This window comes from Rhinoderma darwinii, chromosome 2 (assembly GCF_050947455.1).
Source record: "Rhinoderma darwinii isolate aRhiDar2 chromosome 2, aRhiDar2.hap1, whole genome shotgun sequence".
NCBI lineage: Eukaryota > Metazoa > Chordata > Amphibia > Anura > Rhinodermatidae > Rhinoderma > Rhinoderma darwinii.
The window spans coordinates 461,688,045-461,702,230 of NC_134688.1; the positions used below are offsets into that span (position 1 = coordinate 461,688,045).

Below are 14,186 nucleotides of genomic sequence, written 5' to 3' on the forward strand. Positions count from 1 at the left end.
GATTGCTATTGTCTTTATTGATCTCCCGGTGCACTGCTGATACTTCAATTACCATATTTGAATACCACCTGACAAAGCAGAGGGAGCCCATTAGAGCACCCATCCCAAAAGGTGCTACCTGGAAGGGGTTTCTTCGACACCTGTGTACTATCAGTATATAGATGTATGCCTGTGTACTCTCAGTATATAGATGTATGCCTGTGTACTATCAGTATATAGATGTATGCCTGTGTACTATCAGTATATAGATATATGCCTGTGTACTATCAGTATATAGATGTATGCCTGTGTACTATCAGTGTATAGATGTATGCCTGTGTACTATCAGTATATAGATGTATGCCTGTGTGCTATCAGTATATAGATGTATGCCTGTGTACTATCAGTATATAGATATATGCCTGTGTGCTATCAGTATATAGATGTATGCCTGTGTACTATCAGTATATAGATGTATGCCTGTGTACTATCAGTATATAGATGTATGCCTGTGTACTATCAGTATATAGATGTATGCCTGTGTACTATCAGTATATAGATGTATGCCTGTGTGCTATCAGTATATAGATGTATGCCTGTGTACTATCAGTATATAGATGTATGCCTGTGTACTATCAGTATATAGATGTATGCCTGTGTACTATCAGTATATAGATATATGCCTGTGTACTATCAGTATATAGATATATGCCTGTGTACTATCAGTATATAGATGTATGCCTGTGTACTATCAGTATATAGATGTATGCCTGTGTACTATCAGTATATAGATATATGCCTGTGTACTATCAGTATATAGATGTATGCCTATGTACTATCAGTATATAGATATATGCCTGTGTGCTATCAGTATATAGATGTATGCCTGTGTGCTATCAGTATATAGATGTATGCCTGTGTACTATCAGTATATAGATGTATGCCTGTGTACTATCAGTATATAGATGTATGCCTGTGTACTATCAGTATATAGATATATGCCTGTGTACTATCAGTATATAGATGTATGCCTGTGTGCTATCAGTATATAGATGTATGCCTGTGTACTATCAGTATATAGATATATGCCTGTGTGCTATCAGTATATAGATATATGCCTGTGTGCTATCAGTATATAGATATATGCCTGTGTGCTATCAGTATATAGATGTATGCCTGTGTACTATCAGTATATAGATGTATGCCTGTGTACTATCAGTATATAGATGTATGCCTGTGTGCTATCAGTGTATAGATGTATGCCTGTGTACTATCAGTATATAGATGTATGCCTGTGTGCTATCAGTATATAGATGTATGCCTGTGTACTATCAGTATATAGATGTATGCCTGTGTACTATCAGTATATAGATGTATGCCTGTGTACTATCAGTATATAGATATATGCCTGTGTACTATCAGTATATAGATATATGCCTGTGTGCTATCCGTATATAGATATATGCCTGTGTACTATCAGTGTATAGATTTATGCCTGTGTACTATCAGTATATAGATGTATGCCTGTGTACTATCAGTATATAGATGTATGCCTGTGTGCTATCAGTATATAGATGTATGCCTGTGTACTATCAGTATATAGATGTATGCCTGTGTACTATCAGTATATAGATATATGCCTGTGTACTATCAGTATATAGATGTATGCCTGTCTGCTATCAGTATATAGATATATGCCTGTGTACTATCAGTATATAGATGTATGCCTGTGTACTATCAGTATATAGATGTATGCCTGTGTGCTATCAGTATATAGATGTATGCCTGTGTGCTATCAGTATATAGATGTATGCCTGTGTGCTATCCGTATATAGATATATGCCTGTGTACTATCAGTATATAGATGTATGCCTGTGTACTATCCGTATATAGATATATGCCTGTGTACTATCAGTATATAGATGTATGCCTGTGTACTATCAGTATATAGATATATGCCTGTGTACTATCAGTATATAGATATATGCCTGTGTACTATCAGTATATAGATGTATGCATGTGTACTATCAGTATATAGATGTATGCCTGTGTACTATCAGTATATAGATGTATGCCTGTGTACTATCAGTATATAGATGTATGCCTGTGTACTATCAGTATATAGATGTATGCCTGTGTACTATCAGTATATAGATGTATGCCTGTGTACTATCAGTATATAGATGTATGCCTGTGTACTATCAGTATATAGATATATGCCTGTGTACTATCAGTATATAGATGTATGCCTGTGTACTATCAGTATATAGATGTATGCCTGTGTGCTATCAGTATATAGATGTATGCCTGTGTACTATCAGTGTATAGATGTATGCCTGTGTACTATCAGTGTATAGATGTATGCCTGTGTACTATCAGTATATAGATGTATGCCTGTGTACTATCAGTATATAGATGTATGCCTGTGTACTATCAGTATATAGATCTATGCCTGTGTACTATCAGTATATAGATGTATGCCTGTGTACTATCAGTATATAGATGTATGCCTGTGTACTATCAGTATATAGATGTATGCCTGTGTGCTATCAGTATATAGATGTATGCCTGTGTGCTATCAGTATATAGATGTATGCCTGTGTGCTATCAGTATATAGATGTATGCCTGTGTGCTATCCGTATATAGATATATGCCTGTGTACTATCAGTATATAGATGTATGCCTGTGTGATGGATGGTCAAATTGCTTATGTTCTCTGTATTAAACTACACTATGAATTATCAAGCAGGATGCCGGATTATGAAGATATGTATTCTCCATTTTGTAATGATCTCTTTCTGTTCTGCTTAAATCACAAGGGAATAAGTTATTACTTTGTGTTCTTTTTCGTGGCCTTCAATACTGGTAGATAGGAGTCTGGCAGAACGCCTAGACCTGAAATAATCATTATATTTCCAATTAATTCTTTATCTCAGTATTTCACACATATATATGAAATCATCACATAGCCTTATGAAAACCTCCTACATTTCTATTGTTTGTAGGCCAGGATTTGCAGGTGTTAGAAAGATCACGTGACCTCAGTGGGAAGGTACCCTATGACGTATTTTCAGTCTACGTGTAAAATGTTATGATTGGTTGTTCCATGAGAGGTAACACCCTGGTTAGAGGGTACGCCCTGAGGGTATATTAACCTATGTATCTTGATAATAAATGAGAATATTGATTGAGACGACAGATTGCTATTGTCTTTATTGATCTCCCGGTGCACTGCTGATACTTCAATTACCATATTTGAATACCACCTGACAAAGCAGAGGGAGCCCATTAGAGCACCCATCCCAAAAGGTGCTACCTGGAAGGGGTTTCTTCGACAGTTATGGTGCCGAAACCCGGGACCTCCTAATGAGAATTTTGTGCAAAGTCCACTAATCTGGAAGGACCTGGGGAGTCACTGAAACCAAAACCGATCGGTAAGTAACAGACTTTATGTTACACCATTTGTTTCAGCCACTCTGTTAAGTCCCTGGAAACGTACTTTGTATATGTAAGTCTCTACAAAGGGGTCCCGTAATAATCAGGTCCTTTGTCAGGATGGTAGTGTGGTTAAATGGATTTACATGGGGGTGTATGTGACAAGTGTGATGAATGTGTGTGTAGTGTGATGTTGAATACATCTGTGAGAAGACATACATATCAAATTGTTGAAACTGTATGGCTCCCAGCCCAGAAGTAATATCCACTTCATAGAAGACGATATACACTCAGTGCAAGGAGGAGCAATTGTGTCTATATTGAATTTGCACTCAATACCATTACCAAGTGCAATAGGGAAAACTTTGAATACTGTATTAGAAAATCATTTATATTTTCCTAAATTCACTGCCAAACAGTGATATTGTGTGTAAGGGTCCATAAACCAGTTGTATGCATTGCCAGACTGGCATAAGGTGGGAATCAGTACAGACTGATTTCTAGCACATGATAATCCGGCATATACACTTTGATGTAAAATAACATCCAAGTAATTAAGTCTGTAGTAGTATAACATCAGACCGCTGGATTGAATACCGTTGTAATATAACATCCTGTATTCATTGAATGACCCTGACACTTACCCCAGGTGCCACCTGTGTCGTAGTAGTAATTACAGTGAAGAACATTGGTATTGGCTCAGACCCAGAGCCCCTAAAGAAATCACCAACATAGATAACAGGCCCCTAAACTACAACCCACAGAGTGAACGGCTGAGCGGGGAGGATAACATATATGTTACCAAATATAATTTGTATGTGAAACCATTGCAAAGTGCTAGAGGAAAGAGTTTGGGATATATGCTACATCACAGGCTGTATGAACTGAAAGTGTTCTGCATAAGTGAAAGAGACGAAGGGTTTGTAGAAGTTTGAAATTAATGTGACCAACTCCTGCTTGAATCAATGGCAGTTCATGAATGTAGATTGTGTTGAAGGATTTGCTCTTGCAATTTGTGGATTGGCAGCATTTTGTCTGTTCTTGATGTTCAAAACAGTGAGGGATCAGACAAAAGGATATCCCACTGCTAGAATAGTCTGAAGGAACGACTTTTGATATTGATAGTCTTTCTGAAACTGTAAGATAGATTGTCTGAGATATCTGTCAACAGACTAAGGCCTGTCTGTTTGGAGCTGGGGAGTTTTCCGGAGACTACCCTACGCCCTCTGACCATGGGGTCAGAAAATAGTAAGACAAAAATGCGGGACAGCCCTGAGACGTGGGTCTCTGCCATCAAAATAGTAGAAAGAGCAAAAGGATCTGAGGCTGTGAAGGATTGTAAAAGAATGTTTAAAATGATGGGAGTTGGGTCCTATGGAACATTAGCAGAATGTGATTGGAAAAGATTTATGACAAATTGTGTTGGATGGTTGAAAGACAATAACATGGTGGAAAAAGCCCAAATGTGGTATGAGGTAGCACAGAGAGTGAGTAACACAGAACATAAGAGTATGGAAGCAAATCATGGAATAATGTATGATTTATATGACCCTTTAAGTGAAAAGCTCCTCACTAATGTGTTAACCCCTTTACAACTGCCAAACAGCCCCGCAGCAGCAACTGCGCCACCTCCTTATCCTGAAAATAGCAAGAAAGGCAGCTGCTGGACATGTCCACACTGTGGGCAGCAGAACCCCCTCACTGCAGGATATTGTGTCAGTTGTGGTACGCAGCGCCCCACTAGATTGTTTCCGTTAGTATCAAGTATCCATACACACAGGGGACCAAAACCAGTAGATGTAGACGGGCAACCAGTACCTGGGGCAGTAGGGGAAATCCAGTCACATGAAGCCACTGTGTATCGCCCCTGGAGCCCGGCTGATTTACTAGCTGTATGTAACACTCCCAGACCCACGTAAAACACCAAGCGCTTTCCATAGAAAGCTGCGAGCAGTACATCTAGCTTACCGTGCTACATGGTCAGTTATGGAGAGCCTGGTAGAAACAAAGGGAGGGGAAGTACTCAAAAATCAAATACAAGCTGCTATTACAAATCCCGTACCAGCAAATAAAACCAATGAGCAATCAGGACTAGAATACCTGAACGCTATGCAGCCCTGGGTAGATGCTACTCAACAGGATCGAACTGATAGTTTTATGTCATTTTCCCAAGATGTTAAACAGTCAGTCCCTGATTATGCCACAACTTTACAGCAGCAGTGGTTAGATCACGGGTATGAAGAAGGTGATGCAAAAGACTTGCGCCTACTAAAAATAACTTTTATGTCCGGTCTTAAGCCGGCAGTACAAGAAGCTGTTAAAAGATCCCGCCCCGACTGGCGTACATGCCAGTTTAATGATTTAGTAAGCATTGCAAAAGGTGCAGTTAGATTTAGCTCCTAAAAGAACCCGTCTCGCCCCGATGAAACAAAAGGGGGGCTATAGAGGAAGAGGCAGGGAACAAAAAGACACTTTGAGAACCCAGAGAAGGGATCTTAGCCAGATTACATGCTGGAACTGTGATAAGAAGGGTCATTATTCAGCCCGATGTCCCTCCCGTCCAGTTGAGCCTCCCAATTCTTTGATTGCTGCATAGGAAACTGGCAACCCTGATGTCTCCCTCTGCCCAGTGCTCCCCCCGACAGGTCCATCATTGATGGTGCCTGTTACTTTACCCACAGGGGAAAATACCTCTTTTCTAGTAGACACAGGGGCAGCCAGAACTGTATTACAAACCAAATATGTACCGGCAGAGTTGTTATCACCAGACTATATAGATTGTGAAGGGGTGGAGGGAACATCATTTCAGTTACAGTTAACAAAACCAATGCGACTGAATATACATGACACACAATCAATTGTCTCCCGTGTGTTAGTGTCACCACACACTCCCTACAATTTATTGGGGACAGATGTACTCAGTGCCCTGGGAGCAGCATTGGACTTTTCTTCTGGCACACCTACATTAACCTCTGCCATTCCAGAGTCCCTGCTATGCAAACTCCTTAGTATGGCAAGTATGCCGGACACTGAAAAAGCCCCCAGTACCCCTCCCCTTTGGTTGGCAGACATCCCAGAAAAACTATGGGCACAAGATAAGATGGATGTAGGAGTTTTAAATGTGCCGCCTGTACAAGTAAATTTAAAACCAGACATGCAGAACCGTCCTGTATGTATAAAGCAATATCCTCTGAGTCCACAGCAAGACGCTGCTATAGAAAAGGATATTAATTCCTTACTGGAAAACAATCTTATAGTGCCCATAATCTCGCCTTTCAACACTCCTCTTTACCCAGTAAAGAAAAAGACACTGCCCGGTCAACCTGTACAGTACCGGATGGTACATGACCTGCGGGCTGTGAATGCTGTGACAATAATTAATACACCACAAGTGCCTAACCCACATACCCTGCTCAACCAGGTCCCCGGCACTGCAGTCTATTTCACCGTTATAGACTTAGCCAATGCTTTCTTCTCCATCCCGCTGGATAAAGAGTGCCAGCAGTATTTTGCATTTACACATAGGGGAAGACAGTATGCTTGGGTAGTTCTGCCACAGGGTGCCGCAAACTCCCCTGATATCTTCTCACGTACCATGAAAGATATTCTGGACACCTGGCAGCCCCCCAATCAGTCCTCAGTTCTACTACAATATGTAGATGATTTGTTACTTTGTAGTGAGAGTCTGGAGAACAGTGAAACAGATTCTAAATCACTATTAATGTTCCTAGAAGAAGTTGGCTGTAAAGCGAGCAAGCACAAGCTGCAATTATGTGCCAAAACAGTTGTTTTCCTTGGTCACTGTATTTCCCAAGGTATGAAACACTTAACCCCTGACAGGCTGGAAATCATACAGAAACACCCAGTCCCTAGGAACCCCAAACAATTGAGGACTTTCTTGGGTTTAATAGGGTACTGCAGAGCCTGGATCAGGGATGCCTCTGCTATGATGCAACCATTATATGACTGTCTCACCTCTGACCCATTTGTACTGTCACCTGAGGCAATTGACAATTTTCACTCCCTGAAGCTGTCACTGACTACAAGGCCAGCACTGGGACTTCCTGACTACAATAAGCCATTTACTCTGTTCTGCCATGAACAGGCAGGCCATGCCTCTGGAGTATTCGCCCAAGATCATGGAGGTAAGATGCGACCACTTGCCTATTACTCCCTTGCTCTGGATCCCATTGTACTAGGATCCCCGACCTGCATACGCGCTGTCTCAGCAGCAGCAGCTTTAGTTGATAAAGCAACAGACATTGTACTCCAACATGACATTATTGTGCAAGTCCCACACGCAGTGCAAGAAATGATGAACACAGTCAAGACAAAACACTTATCAGTTGCAAGACTTACTAAAATTGAACTTACTCTTCTGTCCCCTAATGTGACTATCAAACGTTGTGTTGTTCTGAATCCAGCTACACTCCTGCCCCTAGATTCTGAACAAAAGGAGGGAGGAGTGGGGGGACAGGGACATGGACACCCCCTTATTTTTCAACTATCCACTGATGATGAACTATTTAATTTTGAACATGAACATGACTGTCAAAGCCTAGTGGATATGGAATCAAACGGCATAAACAGTATATTTGATGTTGCTCTGATTAACCCTGATGCTGAGTATTTTGTAGATGGATCTCGATATTGGAGCGAAGACAAAGGACATTTCCTCACCGGGTATGCAGTGGTCCACAATGGTAAGGCCGTCATACAACAGTCCCTACCCTCCAGCAGCTCAGCTCAGGAGGCAGAACTAAAAGCACTCGCTGAGGCGTGTAAATTGGGTAAGGGACAGCGTGTCAACATATACACTGACTCCAGATATGCCTTTGGAGTTGCACATGACTTTGGGACAATATGGAGAGCCAGAGGGTTCTTGACCTCGGCAGGTAAACCTATAAAGAATGCAAAAGCAGTAGAAGAACTTTTAGAATCACTGCACATGCCAGACCAAGCAGCTATAGTCAAAGTACAGGCACACACTAATAACAGTGATCTCCTATCAAAAGGGAATGAGGCTGCGGATGCAGCGGCAAAGGACGCTGCTGCTCTCCCTCTGATGATTGTGAAGCCTGTTTTACAACCCATCACAGAGACCCTGTTGCGTGCTTTCCAGGACCAAGCACCCCCTCAAGAGCAAGCAGAATGGGAGGAGAGAGGTGCAGCAATAGGTCTAGGACAGTTGAGGCATCTTAATTCTAAGGTTTGCCTACCAAGAGCACTGTATCCAATGATGTGTGCCCTAGCCCATGGGAAAACACACTGTTCAAAGGGAGCTATGAGCCAGCTAGTGTTACAGACATGGCATGCTCCAGCTGCCAAATATACAGAGGGCTGCATGACATGTGCACAACACAACCCTGGTAAAACCACCAAAACACCAGCTAAACACACTCCTAAGTCCTACTACCCCTTTCAGTGATTACAGGTGGACTACATACAACTACCTAAGGTGGGAATTTATCAATATGTACTTGTTTGCACTGATTTATTTTCAGGATGGCCAGAAGCTTTTCCAGTGGCTAAAGCAAATGCAGATACCACAGCAAAGAAACTGATAGCTGAGGTAGTGTGCCGCTATGGAGTACCAGAGACAATTGAAAGTGACAGAGGTACTCACTTTACCCAAGAACTATTGAGGAACATATTAAAAAGCCTTGGGATAGAACAAGCATTTCACACTCCCTATCACCCACAAAGCAGTGGTAAGGTAGAAAGACTAAATGGAACTTTGAAATTAAAAATCCAGAAGGCCATGAATGAAACTTCTTTACCATGGACACAATGTCTACCCCTGGCTTTATACTCTGTAAGAACTACGCCAAGAGGGAAGGATAAACTTTCTCCCTATGAAATATTGTTTGGAAATATGCCAAAGACTGGACTGTATTTTCCTCAGCAGTTACAAAAGCATTATGACAATATGACCACGTACTTGGCTGCCCTACACAAGCAACTGGAGAGGACACATAAACTAATCCTTTCTTCTATTCCAGATCCAAACTTTCTTTCAGGTACACACTCACTACAACCTGGAGACTGGGTGGTAACAAAGATACACAACAGGAGCAGTCTGGAACCAAGGTACAGCCAACCAGTAGAAGTACAGCTGGTCACCGCCACATCAGTGAAGCTCCAAGGACGAGCCAATTGGATACATGCAAGCCATTGCAAAAAGGTTATCAGCCCAGATGACGTCGCCTCGATCGATGATGTTGCCCTTGGCAGGGTTGGTGCTGATGTTGCCCCTCGTGGGGACGATGACTCAAGTTCTCAAGGAGGAAGTGGACAATAAATTCATAAAACATCATCAAATTATAACAGCATTAACAAACTTATCTGATTGTTGGATATGCACACACAGTCCTATAAGTTCAAAATCCATGCCATACATGGCTGTGCCCCTTAGTGAGAAAGAACTTCTTAACACTACATGTTGGGATCCCTCAAAGGTAAAGGATAACACAAAAAGGTATACATGGTCTAATACCAGTGTGCCCTTACCCATAGCAGGATGGATGGAGGATCCCTGGTGGCAGGTAAATCTAACCCTGATACCTGGTAAGGCTCTGATTCTCACACAAAAGGAAAATGGAAAATGGGTCCCTAAAAATGTCACTAAAACACTGACACTAGGTGAGATCCCCATAAAAGGCATAAAGATAAGCTTCAATAAAACCCAACAGACCTCAGATGTATTTAGACCAAGTCTGGTAGAACGGTACATACATAATGGTAGTTGGGAATACGGCCATTTCTTCCCTTCAGGAAGTAAGACTGATTGTAAACGTTATCCAGGGTATATGCAAGAAACAGACTTACAAGGGAATGAAACTATGTATTGTGGATGCACAGGAGTATACCATGGGTCTTTGGGAACAAATTGTCCTTGGTGTGTATTACAGCAGTCTTTTCCCCTAGTTCATTTTGCTCACATGTTAACCCTAGGAAGTATGCAATGGTTTGACCTTCCCCATGATATATATATAGTGTGCGGACATAATGCATATAAATGGATCCCGCAGACTACCACAGGTACCTGTACCCTAGCTAGGTTACAGTCTGCTACCTGGACATGGGACAAGGATGCACTTCCTTATGATAAAGTACCAAAACATATGCTGTACAAAAGGGAGGGAAAGCAAAAAGCCCACCCATTGGTACACTTACCTTGGCACACCAAGTTAGGATATGCTCTATCCATCTTTGGAGGACCAATTAGAAATGCACATAACATAGAAAAACTAGCAGAGTTGTTTGACAATATTACCGAATTAATATTTGATGCTTTAAATGTATCTTCAGTACTTACCCGACAGCTTATTACTGTTACTAACCAACATACACTTGTACTAGATTACTTAACTGCAAGTCAAGGGGGTATGTGCCAGATAGTGGGTCCTGCATGCTGTCATTATATAGATCCCCAAGGGACAGTACAGATTAAACATGATATTGAACAAGCAAAGCAATTAAAGGAGGAATTTAGGAAAGCCAATTCTGAAGAAGATTGGAACCTAGATTGGCCAGACTGGTTGTCATGGCTGAACCCGGCCTCATGGTTCAGAGGCATTGGAGGATGGGCTGCAGGACTCATGGTTCAGAGGCATTGGGGGATGGGCTGCAGGACTCATGGTTCAGAGGCATTGGGGGATGGGCTGCAGGACTCATGGTTCAGAGGCATTGGGGGATGGGCTGCAGGACTCATGCAAGGCGCTTTACATATATTACTCATAATATTGATTATATACGTTTTTGTTAAATTAGTAGCATGTCTGATACCTCTGCTATGTAAGAAGGCTAAGAAAATTGTCTATCATAAGCCGAAACCTTTTAATCAACAATACCCTATGTCACAGGGATTTTATGCACAAGGCCAGAACCTGGTGAATGGGTGAACACCCCACCATGTAACACTAAGTGTGTTCATTTATTAAAGCTTTGCCATTTATATCTTATATACATGTTAGGACTTTTATACAGGGCATGTTGTTATTGTTATCACCATATAAATATTGACAAAAGTAGAGTCCAACAAATCCAAACAGCCGTGCAGACGAGCAACTACGGGACTTGTCAACGCACTGACGGGACCCTATACCCAAACCTGAACTCGGTGATCGCATTATATTATTAGTAGTGGCCCTATTCACTATTTTGTTTGAGGTTTATAATCAGATAATTTTTAATCTCTGTATTTTAATATGAGAAAAAGGGGGGTTTGTGATGGATGGTCAAATTGCTTATGTTCTCTGTATTAAACTACACTATGAATTATCAAGCAGGATGCCGGATTATGAAGATATGTATTCTCCATTTTGTAATGATCTCTTTCTGTTCTGCTTAAATCACAAGGGAATAAGTTATTACTTTGTGTTCTTTTTCGTGGCCTTCAATACTGGTAGATAGGAGTCTGGCAGAACGCCTAGGCCTGAAATAATCATCATATTTGTAATTAATTCTTTATCTCAGTATTTCACACACATATATGAAATCATCACATAGCCTTATGAAAACCTCCTACATTTCTATTGTTTGTAGGCCGGGATTTGCAGGTGTTAGAAAGATCACGTGACCTCAGTGGGAAGGTACCCTATGACGTATTTTCAGTCTACGTGTAAAATGTTATGATTGGTTGTTCCATGAGAGGTAACACCCTGGTTAGAGGGTACGCCCTGAGGGTATATTAACCTATGTATCTTGATAATAAATGAGAATATTGATTGAGACGACAGATTGCTATTGTCTTTATTGATCTCCCGGTGCACTGCTGATACTTCAATTACCATATTTGAATACCACCTGACAAAGCAGAGGGAGCCCATTAGAGCACCCATCCCAAAAGGTGCTACCTGGAAGGGGTTTCTTCGACACCTGTGTACTATCAGTATATAGATGTATGCCTGTGTACTCTCAGTATATAGATGTATGCCTGTGTACTATCAGTATATAGATGTATGCCTGTGTACTATCAGTATATAGATATATGCCTGTGTACTATCAGTATATAGATGTATGCCTGTGTACTATCAGTGTATAGATGTATGCCTGTGTACTATCAGTATATAGATGTATGCCTGTGTGCTATCAGTATATAGATGTATGCCTGTGTACTATCAGTATATAGATATATGCCTGTGTGCTATCAGTATATAGATGTATGCCTGTGTACTATCAGTATATAGATGTATGCCTGTGTACTATCAGTATATAGATGTATGCCTGTGTACTATCAGTATATAGATGTATGCCTGTGTACTATCAGTATATAGATGTATGCCTGTGTGCTATCAGTATATAGATGTATGCCTGTGTACTATCAGTATATAGATGTATGCCTGTGTACTATCAGTATATAGATGTATGCCTGTGTACTATCAGTATATAGATATATGCCTGTGTACTATCAGTATATAGATATATGCCTGTGTACTATCAGTATATAGATGTATGCCTGTGTACTATCAGTATATAGATGTATGCCTGTGTACTATCAGTATATAGATGTATGCCTGTGTACTATCAGTATATAGATGTATGCCTGTGTGCTATCAGTATATAGATGTATGCCTGTGTACTATCAGTATATAGATATATGCCTGTGTGCTATCAGTATATAGATATATGCCTGTGTGCTATCAGTATATAGATATATGCCTGTGTGCTATCAGTATATAGATGTATGCCTGTGTACTATCAGTATATAGATGTATGCCTGTGTACTATCAGTATATAGATGTATGCCTGTGTGCTATCAGTGTATAGATGTATGCCTGTGTGCTATCAGTATATAGATGTATGCCTGTGTGCTATCAGTATATAGATGTATGCCTGTGTACTATCAGTATATAGATGTATGCCTGTGTACTATCAGTATATAGATGTATGCCTGTGTACTATCAGTATATAGATATATGCCTGTGTACTATCAGTATATAGATATATGCCTGTGTGCTATCCGTATATAGATATATGCCTGTGTACTATCAGTGTATAGATTTATGCCTGTGTACTATCAGTATATAGATGTATGCCTGTGTACTATCAGTATATAGATGTATGCCTGTGTGCTATCAGTATATAGATGTATGCCTGTGTACTATCAGTATATAGATGTATGCCTGTGTACTATCAGTATATAGATATATGCCTGTGTACTATCAGTATATAGATGTATGCCTGTCTGCTATCAGTATATAGATTTATGCCTGTGTACTATCAGTATATAGATGTATGCCTGTGTACTATCAGTGTATAGATGTATGCCTGTGTGCTATCAGTATATAGATGTATGCCTGTGTACTATCAGTATATAGATATATGCCTGTGTACTATCAGTATATAGATATATGCCTGTGTACTATCCGTATATAGATATATGCCTGTGTACTATCAGTATATAGATGTATGCCTGTGTACTATCAGTGTATAGATGTATGCCTGTGTACTATCAGTGTATAGATGTATGCCTGTGTACTATCAGTATATAGATGTATGCCTGTGTACTATCAGTATATAGATGTATGCCTGTGTACTATCAGTATATAGATGTATGCCTGTGTACTATCAGTGTATAGATGTATGCCTGTGTACTATCAGTGTATAGATGTATGCCTGTGTACTATCAGTATATAGATATATGCCTGTGTACTATCAGTATATAGATGTATGCCTGTGTACTATCAGTATATAGATGTATGCCTGTGTACTATCAGTATATAGATGTATGCCTGTGTACTATCAGTATATAGATGTATGCCTGTGT

At 40.4% G+C, this 14,186-nt stretch overlaps 1 long non-coding RNA gene across 1 annotated transcript; it reads left to right on the forward strand.

The window, feature by feature from the left end:
* Positions 1-2,613: 2,613 nt before the first annotated feature.
* Positions 2,614-12,155, forward strand: LOC142743635 (uncharacterized). Its single transcript, XR_012881606.1, has 2 exons — positions 2,614-3,414; positions 9,418-12,155. It is a non-coding gene; the product is annotated as an uncharacterized LOC142743635 (long non-coding RNA).
* Positions 12,156-14,186: the final 2,031 nt, after the last annotated feature.